The sequence below is a fragment of the Rhea americana genome, unplaced genomic scaffold, assembly GCF_003343005.1.
Source record: "Rhea americana isolate MKP2758 unplaced genomic scaffold, rheAme1 scaffold_7, whole genome shotgun sequence".
Classification (NCBI taxonomy): Eukaryota; Metazoa; Chordata; class Aves; order Rheiformes; family Rheidae; genus Rhea; species Rhea americana.
Genome location: NW_028186867.1, coordinates 2,206,109 through 2,224,775, shown reverse-complemented (window position 1 = coordinate 2,224,775; position 18,667 = coordinate 2,206,109). Strand labels below are relative to the sequence as shown.

General features: G+C 36.1%; 1 protein-coding gene across 4 annotated transcripts in view; it reads left to right on the top strand.

Moving 5' to 3' along the window:
* Positions 1-18,667, top strand: part of TBL1X (transducin beta like 1 X-linked) — a 202,647-nt gene that overhangs the window by 105,907 nt on the left and 78,073 nt on the right. For all 4 annotated transcript variants that reach the window (XM_085321548.1, XM_085321551.1, XM_085321549.1 and 1 more), the window contains one exon: positions 1,488-1,595. The gene's annotated coding sequence lies outside the window, so the exon portion shown is untranslated. The remainder of the gene's footprint in view (positions 1-1,487; positions 1,596-18,667) is intronic.

Genomic DNA, 18,667 nt, shown 5'->3' with positions numbered 1-18,667 from the left:
AATTTTAATACAATCATTTTCTTATACATTTTCTATAAGATTTGGAGAAGTTGCAACAGCAAAAATACTCTAATTCTCAGATATCTGAGAATCTGGATTTTCAGATTATTTGTATAGGRTTTTGTTTCCTGATATGTTATATTCTGCATAAACATTCATGTACCACAGGAAAATGGCAAGGAAAACAATTCCAAAATAAGATAGAGTGATGGCAACAGTCATCTCAGAATGTCATCTGAGAATTACATAGGTAAAGTATGWAGCTCCTAGATATATGGAGGTTCATACATTCAATAAAAAAACCTCAGTAGACAGAGTACTGACTTCTAGCTGACATATCATGAATACTATGTGATGCTTAAAAAGTCRTTTCTTGTCCCTTGTATAGTCATTTACCTCTGACTAGAAAGGGTATAACACTGTCTTGTATGAGTAGTTGTATTGGGTTAATGCTATATTTGGTGGATGCTAAATTTGTCTCAAAGTGATGTAAATGAGAGCATGTAATATTGCGGACTGAGAATTAGGATTTGGTTTATGAAAGCTATCTACTGATGATGTTTTTAAATATGTTATTTATTAAATTGATTATATTATAAAATGATCCCTGATATATAGTTTTAAAAGCTGTTAGACATTTGTGTGGAAGGATATAATTAATTTAAAAAGTCTCCAATGACTATSTCATTCCACTTTACAACATTTAATTATTCTATTATGTAGACAAATATTGAGCATAAGACTTAAGGCTTGAAATGCAGGACTAGAAAGCTGGCCAGATGTAGGTTGAAATATTCAGAGGAAATATGAAACAAGGATTTACTGATCATATTCAGTGGCAGGCATGCAAAAGTCTGCAAATAGGTTTATTATTGCAGAAGAATTCCAGTCTATCTTTCATGTGCAGTTTTCATAAAGATTTTCTTCCTGACCTTCCCCTCAAAACTTCAGGAAGGTAAATTCTTTGGCCTACTTATTTCTTTTTTGCACAGAAGTGATGCTAAATCTATTTCAGCTGCTTAGAAATTTTCTCAGGAAACTCTTCTGTGTACCCCGCCATTGTCAGGCAGCAAACAGGCCCGTCCGCACGGGACTCAGCTGCAGTTCCCTAGCCCGTGATCTAGACAGAGTTTTTGCTGATGTTACACTTGACCAGAGGTGCTGAAAAACGTTGAGCCAAGGTCAGGGTGTATTAGGATTCTTATAGGTTGTTGTTGAAGTACACCGCTTTGCAAAGTGCTTGCATGCTCTGAGTCGCTGAGGCTTGCTCTTTCCTCTCTAATTCTTTCTGTGCTAGATTTTGTGCATGTATGTGTGTGTGTGTGCGTGCGTGTGTGCACTAGTCTTTTTCCTTATGGTACTGCCAAATCTCTGAACTCGGGAGGCAGTAAGAAAACTCTCGATACACTGGAGAATGCCCCAAAAATTAGAAAAAAGAGGAGTCAAAYGCTCAGGTGTTGACTGAGTCGCTGTGTCTCTCATTGCAGCCCTCGCAGCTGGCGGATGTGGTGAGCTCCATGGTAACTCAAACCCCCAGACTCTGGACAGCCGCCTGCGAGGAGCAGCATTCAGCAGCTCGAGGGTCTCGCGACCAGGTAAGCCAAAGAATCTCCAAACATGACCTTACCTTGGGGACATGGTTTCCTATCCACCTGCCTTCCAGATTTTCTCCTGGTGAAGCCTCATGTCTAGCTTGAACTTAAGAAATTTATTCTTAAACTTGCTAATAAAATGCCTACTAGTGCTATCATTCAAGACAACAATAGTCCAACTCGCCCGAATAGAGACATTTGAGGAAATGCTTAAATTCATTGAAGGGTGTTTTTTTTAATGCTACAGATTCAAAAGTTGCAATGTAACAAAGCAGAGAAGAACTTTACAATTCTTTTAAGTGGTGAAATTTAGGAAATTGCTGTGGTAGGAATTAACCCCCAAATAGATCTCACAGTGGTAAGATCTCTGTTACACTGTCACTACATTTCTGTCAGTATTGTCCTTTCATTAACCTTAGGTTTAGGCTCTCTTACCCTCTTGCAATCATTTGTAGAGACTGTTTCTATGTTTATGTAACATTCATAGATACTCTGCTGACTTTTCAAATTTTGATGTGCTCTTTTCACACAAATGCCTTCTAAATCCCTTGCTATGCTAATTACAATGCATGGGATATTCTGGTTAACGTCTTAAGGAAACACAGAATCCTTCCCCTATTTCGGTGAATTGTAGAGAAAACAGTAAATCAAGACCTTTCCTGTCTTGGAAAAATGCAGGAGACTATACAGCTATATTCTCTATTCCAGTATCACTAGTGCTGTGAATGGAGACTGTATCTCTGTTTCTATACATTTATACTTCTAGGGGTTGTATTAACCCCTTTTTGCCCTAAGCTTTCACTGGCATTTGTGTTGAGTTGTTCTTGTGCCATCGTTCTTTCCCCCAAAATCCCTGGTTTCCACGTACCGTTCTGTGGTTATGACCTATATTCATTCTTTCTTGGTACATAAGTCCATTTGGCTGTAATAAAATGTGCCTGTCTTACAAAGCAATCCATATTGCTCTGAATAACACCCTGCCACCTTTATTAACCAAGCTGCTGATTTTATGTCATAAACAACTGATCTCACCAATGATTTATATTTCCTTTTGTATCAATGATGATACTTTACATAATATCGAGCTGGTACTGACAGATTTTATTGGGGTAACACAGAGCACGCTTCTTCAATTATTATTTCCTGTTGACAGCTACATTTTTGTATTTATCAGTTATCTCTATCTTAATTCATTTAACTTACATTTGATGATACTGATAATATATAGAGAAAATTTCTTAATCTGTGCAGTGTTGCTCTAAGCTAAATGCCTTTCAAAAGTCAGGGTGTTTCATCTGTGGAGTAACTTCTGTTGACCAAAATGTGTAACTTTATCAGATGATTAAATCAAACCTGTGTGTTTTACTGACCTAGTCTCCATAAAATACTGTTGACTGGCACCAGTTTTATTCGTATTATTTATCCTTTATCACTTTGGTCATTATTTTGCCTGAGATTAATAGTTGGCTTAGAGCTCTATAATTCAGATCATGCTGCTTACCATCTTCAAATATTGGCAGAAAATGTTAATAGTCTTACTAAATTTCTCTGGTGTTCCAAAATGTATTGAAAATTAACATCATTGAAATGATGCTCTCTCAAATCCTTTCAGGATGCTAAGGCACAAATTATCTGGGTGTGCTAACTTGAAGTTGTCTTTTAAAATTCATTTTGATTAATGGCCTCATCTGTATAAATTCTTTTTTCTACTGAAAGAGAATATTCTAAGTCATAATTTTTTGCACAGTTCTTTTTGCAGTTTTGCAGTTTTATAGTCTCCATATGCTGATGGATCTGGACCATAGTTTGTTTCTCTACCTTTAAAACATCAGAAGTTGGGGACCCTCAGCTTTTTCTTCTGTTTTGTTTAGTCCCTAATTTCCTATTTAAGTTAATTTCTAAGTATTCTTTTTATTATTATTTTTAAACATATAATGCATAATTTTATCTAATTGCTTCCTTCAACACAGATGTAGTGTGTGCTTTTAGCCACAGGTTTTGACTTTTTGGACTATTTTATAGTGAGTTTTCAACCCTGATGGTAGTGGGATAAGGGAGGGTCCTTTCACAGTTTCATCTATGTCCTTTATCCCAAATGCATGCATTTTCCTGTGTTTCCCTTGGACAACCAACTACCATGCTAGTGATTAACTAATCTTTGCATATTGAATATGCAGGTCCAGAATGCAGTTATCCTTTGAATTTGAAAAACTATTCTGTGAATAAAATTTAGAAGCAGCTGATGTTTTACTACTGCCTGCATGATATTTCTAGCTTACATCTCTCATATGGAAGTACTTCATAATTCTTTTCATGTTTTACAAACAGGTAGCAAAAGGGATAGATCACCTAATTCTCTGATATGCTTTGATGGTTTGCTATATTTCACATTAGCAACAGTATATTCTCCTGGAATTTGCTAGATAGCATATTATTTATCTGTGTTCAAGATCTTATGCCCCAGCTTATCAATAATTCTGAGAGATAATGGTGTATTTAATGTAGAGTATCATTGTCTGTTTCTTTTTACCTTACTGTATGTAACAACAGTAATTCCTGAGAAGTTACAAACACTGATTATAATGTTTTAATCATGGAGTTTGCCCCAACAGTTTTAAGCAATAGCAACTACATAAAATAMCTACTTCTATGGCCTTTATAGTCTCTCTTGCTTGTTTCCCAGGCCTCTAGTTCTCTCCACATTTGTTGCCATATGTAAGATTGAATTTGCATTACATCCGTTTCAGCACTTTCCAGTTGACTTTAGAGCATTTTTGACTGCTGTAGATAGACCTTATGCAGAGTAACCATGTGTCAGTGAGGTGAAGCTTTTTTTATGAATTTTGTTGCTTCTCTCCGTGGATGTGAATTGCTGTTCCAAAACCCAGAACTTAACAACTTTTCATCAAATACATAGCCAATAATTGACCATCAGTCTTTATTATTATTATTATTATTTTGTGTCGCTTGTAAGATCAGGCTGACCTGAGATATCTTTCACATTCTTCTTCCTGAAATGTGCAACTGTGTTTTTACTAGCTGGCGATTATTAACTTGAATTGGTGATATGTGCTTTAGCACTTTTTCATCTCATAGTAACATTAAGACTTCCATGTCCTAAAGCAAATGTGTCCAGCTATTCTCATGTGAAGATAGAGTGAATAAAGGTAGAAAATGTGATGCTGCAAAGAAGTTCCAGAAAAATTTCATACAACTTCCTGATGCCAACCACTGTAAAAGCCCTTTGTTATGTTATGGTGGGTTAGGAGGAGCAGTCAGTGCAAATCTGCCCAGAGAATTTCATAACAGTCATGTATCTGAACCAGTAAGAGAAAACTCAGAATGTTACAGGCTTTTCTGCCTGAGTAAAACACATATTTCCAATGGACTAAGAGAACAAATGAAAACAATTAAACAAATTATTTCTCTCCCTTATGAGAGCCACGCAGCATAAGGAGACCTAAAATCTGTTCACATGAACTTCATTCTCTGTCCCTACTTTAATGAAGAAGGGCTTGGCTTTTGTGAAGCTTCCTGTAAKGAGATGGTAAGATACAAAATGGAAAGTGTGAAGAGGATCTGTGCTTATGTCACAGACAAAATGTAATAGCAAAACGTTGCGACTATTTTTGGTAAAAGTATACGAGCACAGATTAACACTTGGAAAGGTCCGGTATTGGTGAATGTATTAATATTCTTTTTCAAAAATGTTTCCAGAATAATATTTTTTCAGAAGCTTTTCAGAAGCATTCTTTTGATATGAATGAAAAGAATGCTTTATTATGGGTCAGCATTAAGATGGTTGRTTTTGATGGAGGGTACTTCTTCTAACATGACAAGAACAAGGCATTTTATACAAGGACTGTGAAAGGAACTATCATAAAGCAGTTGGTCATTGATTTTTCTACCTTTCAAATGTATAGGTTTTATAAGTASCGTAGCACATTTGTGCATACCTGTTGCTTAAATATTTTTATAATTTTTACAGTTTGTGATTTGTATTTGCTTTAATTTATTTAGAACTTTATCAATGGTATTGGACAGGCAGACAGAGAAGCTTTCTGTGTGGTAAAAGCAGGTGCTGTTGGCAGTAGATCCTGCCATTTCATTTCACTGGTCAATTAGACTTACTGAAGTAAGATGAACTAGACTAATCAAACTAATTTGTAAATAATACTGTTTATAATATAATTCTTATTTTTAGGTAGTGAACCATCTATATATTGATTTTGATTTCTAAAAATTATTTTTCAAATGTTACCAACAAACAATCTAGAGACTATGGGACAACACATGAACTAGCAGTTTGACTGTTCATTATTCATTATTCATAGTGTSTAGTTATTCATATAAGACAAATGATATTGTTTCTGTTTACTGGAGAATAGTGAACTGTTGTCAGAACATTTTGAAAAATAAGCATTAAAATAACACAAAATAAACGTGCTTTAAATTTCCATCATTTGCAACAGTTTCAAGAATAAAACACGATTATGTTTATACATTCACTGATACGTCCCTTGGTACTTGGGGAATCGTACTTAATTGAACCCTGCATTTTTTTCATGAAATATTATTGAATAGATATTTTTACCACTGTTCAGCCAAGGCAGAAGAAAATGTATCTAGCTAGAACACAAACTTTCCCATTAGGAAGCAATTTTTGTGTCTTTACATTGTGCTGAAGAGATGAGGAAACTACTGTCACTGCCAACCTCTGAGATACTTGTTTTGAGCCTTGGGATTATATGGTAGCATTTTAAACTACTGCTAGTGTAATAAGACTGTTGCTCTTCTTTMTTTTTAATACAGCTATGGTTCCAAGGAGGGTTTTCCTAAGAAGCTTGAAAACGTTAGCATTCCAAAATCAGAAGATGAAATGCATTATCATGTGTTTTTTTTTAAACTGAACTTGTTACTATTTGAGCCATAACTCAGACCTTTTAGCACAGAGGTGTGACGATCCTGTACACTATGCTTTGATTTGAACAGTTTGTTGGGATTCCAAGTTCAACATGTCAATCTCTTGATCGTGCTACTAATAGATAAGAAGAGTGCAGAAAGTTGATGTACATGCTAATCACTAATAAGTGATTAGTTGGTCTGCCTACAGTGCCAGACTATGTCAAAGATGCATTAGCAATAACTCCACGAGGAGTGAATGAAATCTGTTTTAGAAACTGGCTGCTGCTCAAAACTGTGGAAACTGCCATACAGTGGTGGTAGGGGAACAGCATGCGAGTAGCGTTCTGCATTGCCCTAAACTGACCCTATGAGTTTGCTCAGAGGAGACTTCACACAGCCAACAACTTCTTTTTCCACCCACAGCCCGCCTAATTTGCTTGGGCAGGACTGGAGAAATTTGCCTAGGTCATTGAATTTAGTTTAAGCTGTGGCACTCTTGGAAAACTCAAGTATGTCCTCGTCCATGCAGACATGGATGGTTCAGGCACAGGATCTGCTGCAGGCTAGCTCTAATGAGGGACGACGCGTGTGCAGTAAATCTGTGTGTGTATGCAGTACATCTGCTACTTCCCAAGCAGAATTAGAACAGTATTTCTCTGAAGAAGAATGGAATTTGGCCATGTTTAAACATTTGAGGATTTTGTTTTAAACTGAGTTCTTTTCTTTTATCCCACTAGGCTATAGAAAATGAATTACTACAAGCAGTCTAATTAAACATACTCCTAAATATCTGAACATCTCATGCCATTCTCCCACAGAGAGATAGAACATGACAGAACATATATTTATTCTTTCAATAAGATGTTCCTCTATAAATTAATACCTTGGAGATGTATATGATCTGTATTGCCATATACTTATACTGTACTACCAAAACTGCTTTGATTTAACAGAGCAGTAATATAATATTGGCTATTTTATAGATTATGAGTGTTAAAGATTTGTGCCCAATATACACACATTAACGTCAATTCCTGTCTTCTTAGCTATACTGAAGTGAGCTTGGGAGGATTTTCACATAATATTTTACTGTCTAATCTTCACCTTAAATGCTACAAGTGAAAACAAATCAAATTACTATTTTTCTTAAAAGTTTAATTAACTATACTAGTGAGACTAGAGGTGTAAGTATTCAGCGTGAACTTGTGAGTTTTAAGATACAATTAACGAAAACAGTATTGCAAGCATGTCCTCACTGACAGTTCATTTTTACTTACGCACTCAGGTCGCACGTTCACACGTGGTTTTGTACTCAAGGTACTCCGTTGAGTACCTTGGCCCAAGCTTTTCCTTCGTAAGGGTGATGACGCTGGCTTAGTAAAGTTACCGTAATGCTATAGTTGGAGGTCAGATGCTCACCACAGAAAAGCAGCGGGTGTTCAAGACCCTCCAGTGCCCGCGCCTCGGCGAGCGGAGCGGAGGGCTCGAGTGCTCCTTAACCGCGTCGGTGCAAGGCCGGCTGGTTGCCAGCCAGCTGTTGCTGAAGCCCGCTAGAACTTAGCGGGATGTTTTAGCATTTGAGTAGGTAAGGAGAGGTGGGACAAGCTCTTGCTTTGATTCGGCTGTGAGGGGCAGTAGGCTTCAGTTAAGGAGCAGAGGCAAACAGCTGCAGTTCAGGCAAGTTTACATAGTTGCAGCCACTTTTGCAGTCCCAAGCGAGAGTCTGGCAAAGCGCGTTCCCTTTGCGYATTCGTACGGCTTTCAGGCCCTTAGAGGGGAGACGGCTTCCCAGTCCTACATAACGTTATATCTTTTCTAATAAATGGTATCATTTCTAATAAATGGTTCAGGAGATTGGGATATTATGGTTATCCTCTACTCAGAAAATATGTGTGGAACAGGAAAGAGACTCTTTCAAATAATATATCTATTATAATAAAAAACGCATTTTGTAATTTTTGTTATATCTGAGGTGGTTAATGGTTTATTTTGGTTACTCTGTGGGCTACCGTGTAAATTAGCAAGTATCTCAGATCTCTGCAAAATGAATTGTATTTATAGTCAGCTTAAATCAATTTAAATAAGGTCAGCTGAACTGATGCATGCACAAATTAATTTCCCTTTTATCTAGCCTCCTTCCAGTCCTAATAAACAGAATAATCAATCATAGGAGCCTTCTTCTGTAACATGATTGTGCATCTCTGATCAAGAAAATGTAAAATAGTTTCTCTCTAGTCCCTATTCTGTTCTCCTAATAACGAAGGTGTGTGGATTTAATTACTCATGTTAATTATTTTTTACATTGCCATGATGGAGAACAGAAAAAAAAATCTTTTTTGAGATCATATGTTTYAATAATAATATAATATGGTATATTAACCACTGTAAAATGGTGAATGTGTAATATATTTATGGTTTCCCACAACTCACAAAAGATGTGAGTCTGACTCACAGTATTTTTCACAAGCAAAAAAGCAAAAATACTGTATTTTGAAGAGTTTACATGGTAGTGGCCTATACCTGTCTTTATCGGGAATAGCTGCTCTGAAGTCAGTGGCACCTTTCTTATTGATTCCAGTGGGTGCAAGACATCAGCTAGGAATTTCCTGTTGTATTTGAAATATAGTATTAGGTGCCCAGCAGAAGCTTAGATTAACATGATGGAAGATACTAGGAATAAAACAGTTAAAGCTTCTGTTTAGTTTATTGACTGAGAGCTGCCTTAATAGGTTGACCACACCACTTACCTGCTTCTCGCACAGAACTGGAACTGGCCTGCTAATGAAGTAATATTTTTACTTTTTTGCTGAATATTTACACAGTCTATTAATTTTCTATGATCTTTTAATTAGATGCATATATATTATATAACACATTTAATAACCTTTTCTACATATGCAAATATGAAAAATGTATGATATCCAAAAGATCAACCTGCAATCTGTTTAGAGCAGTATAAGCAGTATTTTACACCTTTTTGGTATACTTGTGCCTCTATCAACCAATTCTTTCTTTTCCAATGGCGACCAAATTAAGGCAGACTTACGTTCTAACTGATTTATCTAAAAACAAATGTTCAGAATATATCCAGTTAATTCTAGCTGACAAAATTAGAAAAGCAGCAATCTCTCAGAAGAAGTATTCCTACTCTACTAGTTAATACAAACTTCTAGAGGGCCAGTTCAAAAATGCTGTTTCTATACTACCACACACATCAGGATATAGCAGGGAGCTGCCTCAAAATGGTATGTAAATACAGCCGGAGCAGTCAAAGCTGCTTCTGGTGTTTTAGTAAGGACTTGGAGTTGCTGCTGCTATTTCTGCCACTTCTACTCAATACTGATTTCAAACTAAAATCAGCTTGGGGGAATTGTGGTATAATTCAAACGCAACTGCTGGCTTTCATATAGGAATTGAATTGTATGAGCCATATAAAATCAAACCAGATTTTGACCGTTTTATTATCTTGCCTTAATATTAAGAGATTCAGTGTTAAATATTTGTTTAATATTAGAATATCTTTTTATATCTGTAGAGAAATGAAATGTGGAAAGTACCCTTATTTGTCCTTTGAGCTTTCAGGCTATGAAATTTGTTCCAAAAGAGATTTGACATGAGTATGTTTTGACACTGAAATTGATTTTTTCTTGTATATTAAAAATCAAGGATCATCATGCAAAAGTATTAACCTTTTTATTGGCAAAGAAGAAGGATGTGGTGCACCTTTTTGAATAAACATTGCAATTTGGCCATAAACAACACTGCCTAATTGTTACTTACATGATTCTGTTCCATCAACACATATATATAATATCTTTGGTAATTTAAAGCTTAATTTTATGTTTCAAAAAGTTTGTTGTCCTCATATGTGAATTACTTTCACGTTTTAATAATTTATTACTTCAGGTTTTAGCACAGAAACATCTCTTCACAGTGTCTGTTTCATCAGCTTTTTGCAAATTCTTTTTTGAGCTGAAAGTTCAGCTGTGATGAAATATGACTAAGGCCAAATTTGATGTCTGATATGCTTTGAGGTCTCTTCTGGCCATGTTTTCCSAAAACATTGCTTTGGGCCTTTCCAGATTATACAATATCATTCCAATATTTTTGTCAGTTTCTTTTTTCTTCCCCCCCCCTTTTTTTTTTTGACATCTCTAGCTTTTAGTCATACTGTGAATCATAGTGGGATGATTTGTTTTAAACAATTTGAGTTCATTAATCTCTACATAGTAGTAAATTGGAGAAAACATTTTTTCCTTTTTGTGTATGCATTAGGTTTCTCTCTAGACACTGATAGATTTTTATAAATTATCTGCTTAAGGGTAGTTCCAAATATTTTGAATTAGACTTTTTAGTCCTAATTGGATAAGATTTTAAAATAAGTAAATGAGTATATACACTCTTTGCAAGCTTCAAAGATTGAAAACTCTCCCCCATAAGTAAAGCTCTGAAATTATGTGGAGATCATTCTAAAGGATGCAACAAATTAAGTAGCAGTTTTAAATCAAATAGACCAGGGTCAGAGTAACAAAAGTCAAGGAAGCCAAAGCTATCTGCAGTGACATTGATCTGAAGATTGTRCTCTGAGGGATGAAGAAAGGGAGCAATTAGATCAGTGAAGTTGAGTGGAATGAGTGGAAGGAAAGAAAAGGGTTTGACGGCGCTCCGGTTTGGTGCTTAGAGGTGAGGAGAACATTTTGGTTCTTCAGAGTCTTTTCATTCCATAAATACKTGATTAACTAGTGCTCCTGAAATCCAGAGATTAAGCCTGTTGTTCTTGCCTAGTCCCAATTTTGTGGTAGGTATAATACCAATCCACCAACTCTTCCTCTTTTTTTCTGTAAACTAACGACCCTTCTTTCCTGTGCTATTATATTTTCTATCAATATAAATATTTTGAAAACTTACAGTATATCCTTAATACTATTTCGATTTCTCTTCTACTGCGTATTTCAGTCATTCTACAGTGCTTGAACTGTGCCAGGCCTTTCAGAGCCCTCTCTTCCTAGTTACGGTCATCAGTGCTGTAATCGGTGGCTGCTCTTGTGTTGCATGCAGCACTCTGATTAACGTGTGTGTTAGCATCCTTGGAGATTTGTAGAAGTCTAGCTTCATCTTTGCATTTGTTCTTCTCCTGACTCTAAGTTGATTTTGTTTTAGGATTTCGCAGTAAAGAGAATATTATTTTTTGTGTTACTAAAAATTTTAACGCAAATATATTGGGCATAAATTAGATTGTATTTRTATTGATTTAAACCATTATTCCTATGAAGTGGAAGAATTGCATGTCGCTTGGAAAAAGAGAGTAAAATAGGAATAGTCTTGTCCTTATGGCAATGGAGGAAACAAATTCTAGTACTGTGACACATTGGTTACTACTTGAGTTGATGTATTGAATAAATGTTTTAGGTGTATGATTTCTGCTGTAGTTTTCTCCAAGTTGCTATAGTTCACCATTAAATTTAGCCCTAGGGTTTGTTTACGTAGTTTTAATTATACTTTTCAGTAGATTTAGAGAGAGTTTAAACAGCAGATTTTATTCATCAAGTGGTTTCTTGATGTTGTAGAAGCTTGCATAGTTCTTTTTATTGCAATTTTTCTTGAAGATATCAAAAGCTTGAAATATGTTCACAGAGAGGGGATTTAGCTGAAAACTTTGTGAAGATAGCAGATCTCAATCTCTCTTGCTCTCATATGAAGACATTACCATGGAAGGCAGATGTTGAGCTGTTTACCACAGTCAGACATGATCACTCAGTTCTAAATTAGATCTAGCCATGATGGTAAGCATGAAGTTAATGAAATCACTTGCATCATTTGATCTGGTTGCGTCATCTTTCGTTATCAAAGCTAATTTCAACTGCTTTAAGTTAGAACTGATCTGAAATAACAGATAAATTTGTGTATCTGTGATCATGTTTTCCTGCTGTTGTATTTTGTGTAATCTGAGCCTAAAGATTGGATATTTAAAAAATTAAAATCAAATGATAATTTATTGCATATCATATCTTGTCATCTGAATAGTTTTATCATTTAAGCTTAAGTTTTAAGTATTTAAGTATAAGCTTAAGCATTTAAGTTTTATCATTTTATCATGTAGAATAGTTTTATCATTTATCATTTATCATAGTCATTTATCACTCTTTGTTTTGTTTTGAACAATGCAGAATAGATTTTAGTTAACTTTTACAGGTTTTAATTGGTATAAAACATAAAAATCAATGTTTTGCCCTCAGAATTTACCTCTTTTCCTCCTGAATATTAGACAATATATGAAAAGATATTTGGTCATGGCTTTAAAGATGCAGTAAGGCCCTCCTAGTAATTTCAGTTTAACAGCTGAGAACGACAATGATTTCTTTGTGAATAGTGTGTAATGTCACATAATTACTAGGCTTTTCAGTCCATCATTAGAATAAAATAGGTCAATGATTTGCTTCCCTCATCCCATTTAATTTTACCTGATCGGGATAGTAAATGTTAAGTGAACAAACTTGATAGCAAAAATTAATTTTTGCTATCAGTAGAGTTCTTATGACTCTCTTAAAGGCTGTGCGTTTTATAAGAGCTGTATTTAATAGTATTGTTTTGCTCGTCAGCTACGTTTGATTGTTTAGTCTTTACGTTTCAAGTCTACAGTTTGTGTCTATCTGATCTATAATAACTTTGRTCTGGCTTTTGGGAGAAGTTGGACCACTGAAGGTAAAATAGCCACTGCGACTTGATTCCTGATAGTTTTTGCTGGCATTTTTAATGCTTATCCATTTAATTAGTAAACCACGACTTGAATTAGGCTCACCAAGCTAAAATGGAGGTAAAAGGATGTGGTCAAGACTTAAAAACAAGATGTGGTTACTTATTGTATGCAATGCAGATGTGGCTGGGTTTTGTAGATCCCCAGGGCTTGGGAAAGTGATGACAGGATGCATCTTCTTTCCAAGTTAGTTCAAACTAGAACTGAAATTATTTAGCTCTTTTACCTAGCAGAATAGTTGAGTTATTTCAGAATATGTAAAGACTTGGGAGGGGGAATAATTGAAAAGTGTGTTTTTACATGCTTTGCATAATAATGCACCTTATTTTAACATGTTAGAATCYGGCGTTGAAATAAATTGTTACTTCCCTCATTGTTAAGGGGTATTTATTATGTTAAAGGCTAAACTTTGTCCTCTAATTTGCATTCAGATTCTACAAAGTAACTATGTAGCTTGTAGCTCAGATAAATTTCTGAGTATCTTTACCATATACTCAGAACTGGTGTACTGTTACATATAATAACAAGTGTCTTTTACTGTATGTTTCACTATTAGCCAGAATAATACTGACAAGAAACAGTAAACTATAACATCTCCTCCCCGTTCAACAGTAGAACTGCTGATCARACTTCAGTCAGATTCCATCTATGGCAACAATGCTGCCAAAAGAAGTATTGCACTTAAAGAATCCGAGCAGATTTCATGTAGAGACCTCCTCTAACTCATAGCAATGCACAAGGAAAAACATYGTGCAGGTTGATTTTTGGTTCCCACTTTTGAGGCAGAACAATAAAAAGGCAAGTGCATTTTCTATGGACATAATATAATGAAAAGCATCAAAAAAAAACAAAATTCATAATGCCGTTTTTCAGGTCACTTTGCAGTTATGCAGCAAGCACAAAAATTTACCAAGCAGGTCATAATGCTGTAATATTTCTTCCTAACTGTATTTGAGCTCCCCTCRGCAGAGTTCTCCCACTCAATGAATTGCATTCATCCTCTTAGGGTCATTTGCCGTTGTCTGCTGGAATGCCACAACTTTTCTGCTTTCAGCCATCAGGCATTCATTGAGTTTTCATAAAGGAAATTATTGCAGGGCATATGAACAGTATTGTGCACTACTTCTAACTCCAGCCCTTCTAAATGCCTACATAACTTGGCACAACTGAGTTTAAATTTTTGCATGTTTTTATGCTACAAATATTTCTATATTTAGCTGTTTGTTCTTTTGAGGGTAGTGGTAAATTGTGACCAATATGCACAAGGCAGATGATGTGGTTCTCTCTCTCTCTCTCTCTCTCTCTCTCTCTCTCCCTTTTTTTTTTTTTTTTTTTTTTGGGGGGACTATAGGGATTATAATTACTTTCAGTTATCATAATGCATTTTTTTTTTTTTTTTTTTTTTGATCTAATTCTACATGATAAAGAGGAAGTCAGAGGAAGTCGGGCGTTGATTTCGGCAGATGCTGCAAATATTGTAAGGTTCAGTCAACTGTGGCTCGGAAATAGAAAACTGCAAAGTTTCAGCCACCCGAGTGTAAAAATAACCTTGGTTCTGAATACCCCAAATCCTGAGGGGAAATAGGGAAATTCTAAAARTGTAACAAATAAAAAATAAAATACAAAAATAATCATGGGTGATGATGTAAGAAAGAGAGCTGAAAAAGTGAGGAAAGCAGTTAATTTCTCCACTTACATGCTGGCTCCTGCATGGCTCTACTTCTTAAGTTGTGCCTCCCTTAGCTGTGCAAGAGATGAGGTTCTGTAAGTACAGCAGAACTGCTGTCATGCCCATGCTTTACTTCAAGACGTTATAGTCTTAYCCTTTGCTTTAATAACCCAAGGAGGTTTGGAGCTTAAAATGCAAGTTCTTTGGGGAAGAGGCTTTGCCTTTGCCTTTTCTCTCTGAAGGACGTGCCATATTGTGCAACATTTAGAAAATAACCTGCTAATACCACTGATGAAAACAAGGGAGGGGAAGGAAAGGCAAGGATGTGTGTTTCTGCAGTTGCTGAGAAATAGCTTATACTTTTAACACTTCATTCTTTTCTACTGAAAAAGTACTTTTGCTCTTATTTTGTTGCTTCTCTGGAAGGTGAACAGAGGGAATAGGAAGATAAGCAATTGTAAAGGGAATTTTCAGTTGTGTAAGTACATATACAAATTAGATTTCTTCTCCTCTGCTTCTTCTGGATATCTGCCAATTAATAATTTGAATTAGCAGGAAGCTGGAAGGTTGAGAGTGTGACGAAAGTTAATCAACCTTGAATTCAAAGTCAGAGTTGTTTTCTATTATGATGATGATGATGTTTCTTGCATGGATTTTTAAAGTGAAGATATGTGGTGGTTTATATCCTTTAATAAGTTTTGCATTTACATAGTGCTTTGCATTTCCATTTTTTCCTGTAAATATTGTCCAGCTAATTATCACAAAACACTGATGAGGTAGGTGAATCCTAAGTGAATTATTATAAAGCACTTTACTGTGCAGAGCAGTAAGTAGAARGATTAAGTAATATTTCCCAAGGTTCTTTGGTTGGAATTGAGAGTCAAATCTAATCTTCAGAAATGGGTCTTCTGTTTAAACTACTTAGGTCATCTTGCTGTTTTGAATTATAAAACAAGTTCACTAAGGCAACATACAGCAAGCTGTATGTTTTTTTTCATTTTTTTTTAATTTTTTATTTACAAGCATATTATGGTTCCAAACAAAGGTAGTAATTTCCAGTTCTAAAGACTTATTTGTGGCACAAAGTTCACTTATATAAAACAAATTCATGGCAAAGGTTTTATCTCTGCAGAGTGCTACTTTTCTATAKGGCCCTCTATGAGCGCAGGTGGCTATTACTTAAGTTTTATATATTTCTGAGGTTTCAAAGAAGGAGGGGTTATGCAGACTATGAGAACAAATATGTATTTTTAATACGTGTTTTTAAGCTAATATAAATGGACATGAACATTTGTACTTGATCACTGTCTTTACAGTTGACTCCATTTACCTGTTCCTCTTACTTCTAAGGGTGCTCAAACTATGATATTTAAGCTGATAGGTAAAGGGTGATTGTAAAACCCTAGTGAAATTCTTCCTAAAAYGAGAAGGTTTTTCTCTCCTTTACTTTCTGTCTAGTAAAGGAGAGAAAAAATGAATCAGTGTGCCCATAGGTCTCTCTTAATATAACACACCATTTTCCTCTTTAATTGTAAGATACAAGTTACATCTGCATTCCTTGTCCAGGGAGATTTTCTGTGGCCGTTCRGGTGCCGTAGTGGAGAGGGGCATGATAGGAATATTTTCCACTGCCTGGTGATACTTTCATTTCATCATTCACCTGTCAAAGCTGCATTTACTCTCACTTGCTGGAGCTGACAAAATCCCCCAATTCGAGTATAAATCAAGGTCACGAAACAAGTCTGCAAGGGAACCAATACTTCAGCACCAGGCATCCTGATTTTTATCCATTTGTTTTTATCAGTAACTGCTGTTCATATGAAGGTAGTGGCTAACGCTGCCCTCAGACGTACCAGTTGAGGTGTGATTCACAGGGCCCAGAGATGCTGATGCCCTGGTGCCATAGCCTGGAGGCTGGTCGCAGCATGTTGTTTGGACTGCAGGGCAGTGGGACCTCTGGGGCAGCCTCCTCCTGACACTAGTGGGTCAGAGAGCCTGGCCAGCACACACCAGCGCTCCTTCCCTGCCTGCACTGCACCCTTCTGTCCAACACCGGTAAGAGTTCAGGAGTAGGAGCAAAGCAAGCACCCGTGTCCCAATCCAGTCTGCAATTCAGAATGTACTCAAAATACCTACCTGGAGACTTCTGCACCCTAGTTTCTTTGTGCTACACAAATTTTAAAAAAATATGATATTTGATATGTGATATTTGATATATGATATGTTTTTATCAAAAATGTTTGTGCTGATAGAATACTGATGTGTTTATGGGCACACTTCAGATACCCAAGAGTGGTATTTCTTTATTTAGTTTGCTGTAGAGGCATTTGTTTTCCTTAGTTTTGAGGTCAGAGAGATTAACATGTGCTGTATTGGGTTCCAGACTAACTTTCTTTAATTCAAAACTCTCTATGGTTTTAAAAGCAACTTGTAAATTCTCTGTCAGTATAGATTGAGGAGTTTAATAGTGGAAGGTGTAGTTTGAACTTCAGACACAGAGAGCAAGGTTTTCTTTTGTGGCCTGAATGGAGAAAGAGAACAAAGTTCTTTGGTTGCTTTTGCTATAGCAACACAGTACTAAAATAAATTCTTAAAATTCTTCCATGAGAGGGAAAAGCATGTTGCAACCTTAGTTTTGTGCATCCTGTGGCTTTATGTGCACTGTAACTTTGTCTTTGCACTTGCCATTTCCATCAAATGTTTCTCGTCTTCTAAATATAAACCTATTTGAAACCAACATGCCACTCATCATCATCATCATCAACTTTTCTTCAAGTTGTAAGTTTATGTAGCACACAGAACTGGAGTAGGATATGATAATCAGTATAACAAGCGCCTAGAATAGTTACCAGATAGGAGTTGTTACAGGCTGTCTTAGTTGTATCTCCAACTCTGTAAGTCTTCTCTGTCATATGTCAATATTATTCATTGATGTGTCGTTTGGTTTCAGTTATGGCCTGGAGCTACACAATAATGAGCCAGAAAGGGCAATTGCAGCACCAGGGACACTTTTTAAATTCTTTCCCCATAACTAACATTTTTTTTGTAGATAAACAATCCTGTTTATTTTTGTCAGATGGGATCCATCACCTCTATGGTCTCCCAAAATACAGCCCTCATTTACTCTTTGCTGTTCTTCAGGGTCTCAGTAGTGTGAAAGGATCCTTCAGAGGCCACAAGCATCTTGACTGCATAAAGAACCCATGATTTATTGCTTGAACTTCCACTGTTTGTGTCCATTGTACATGAGTTATTGTTCATTATATAAAGCATTGATTTTACTAAGCAGCAATCTCTGAGAATAACTGATGTTCCTCAGAAAGGAATGTAATTAGTGGCACGGGTTTTTGTTRTGTTTTGTAGAGGTAGTTGGTTGTTGTGTTTCAATTGGAGAGTTTTAATAATGGCAAGGCCAAAATATTTGAATCTAAAAAATCCAGATTTTTTTCTTGTTTATTCTAAGGCTTTGCAAGGTTTCTCCTAAGGCTATGCAAGGACAGCCTTGAGGGAACCTTTAGGAAAAGTTCAAGCCATGCTTCATTGCTAGCTCTTCTCACATACCGACACTGAGTATCAGCAGTATCTGCAGTATCATTTCAGAAATGGGTAATATTGYGGGAGTGCTCACTGTCATAAGGGGGTCAAAACTACCAGTCAACTTCCGCATGCAAATTGCCTGTCACATTTCCTCTTGAAAGCAGCAGATAACTAGAACGAACTGAAACGGGAGACAGTATGGGTTTTACG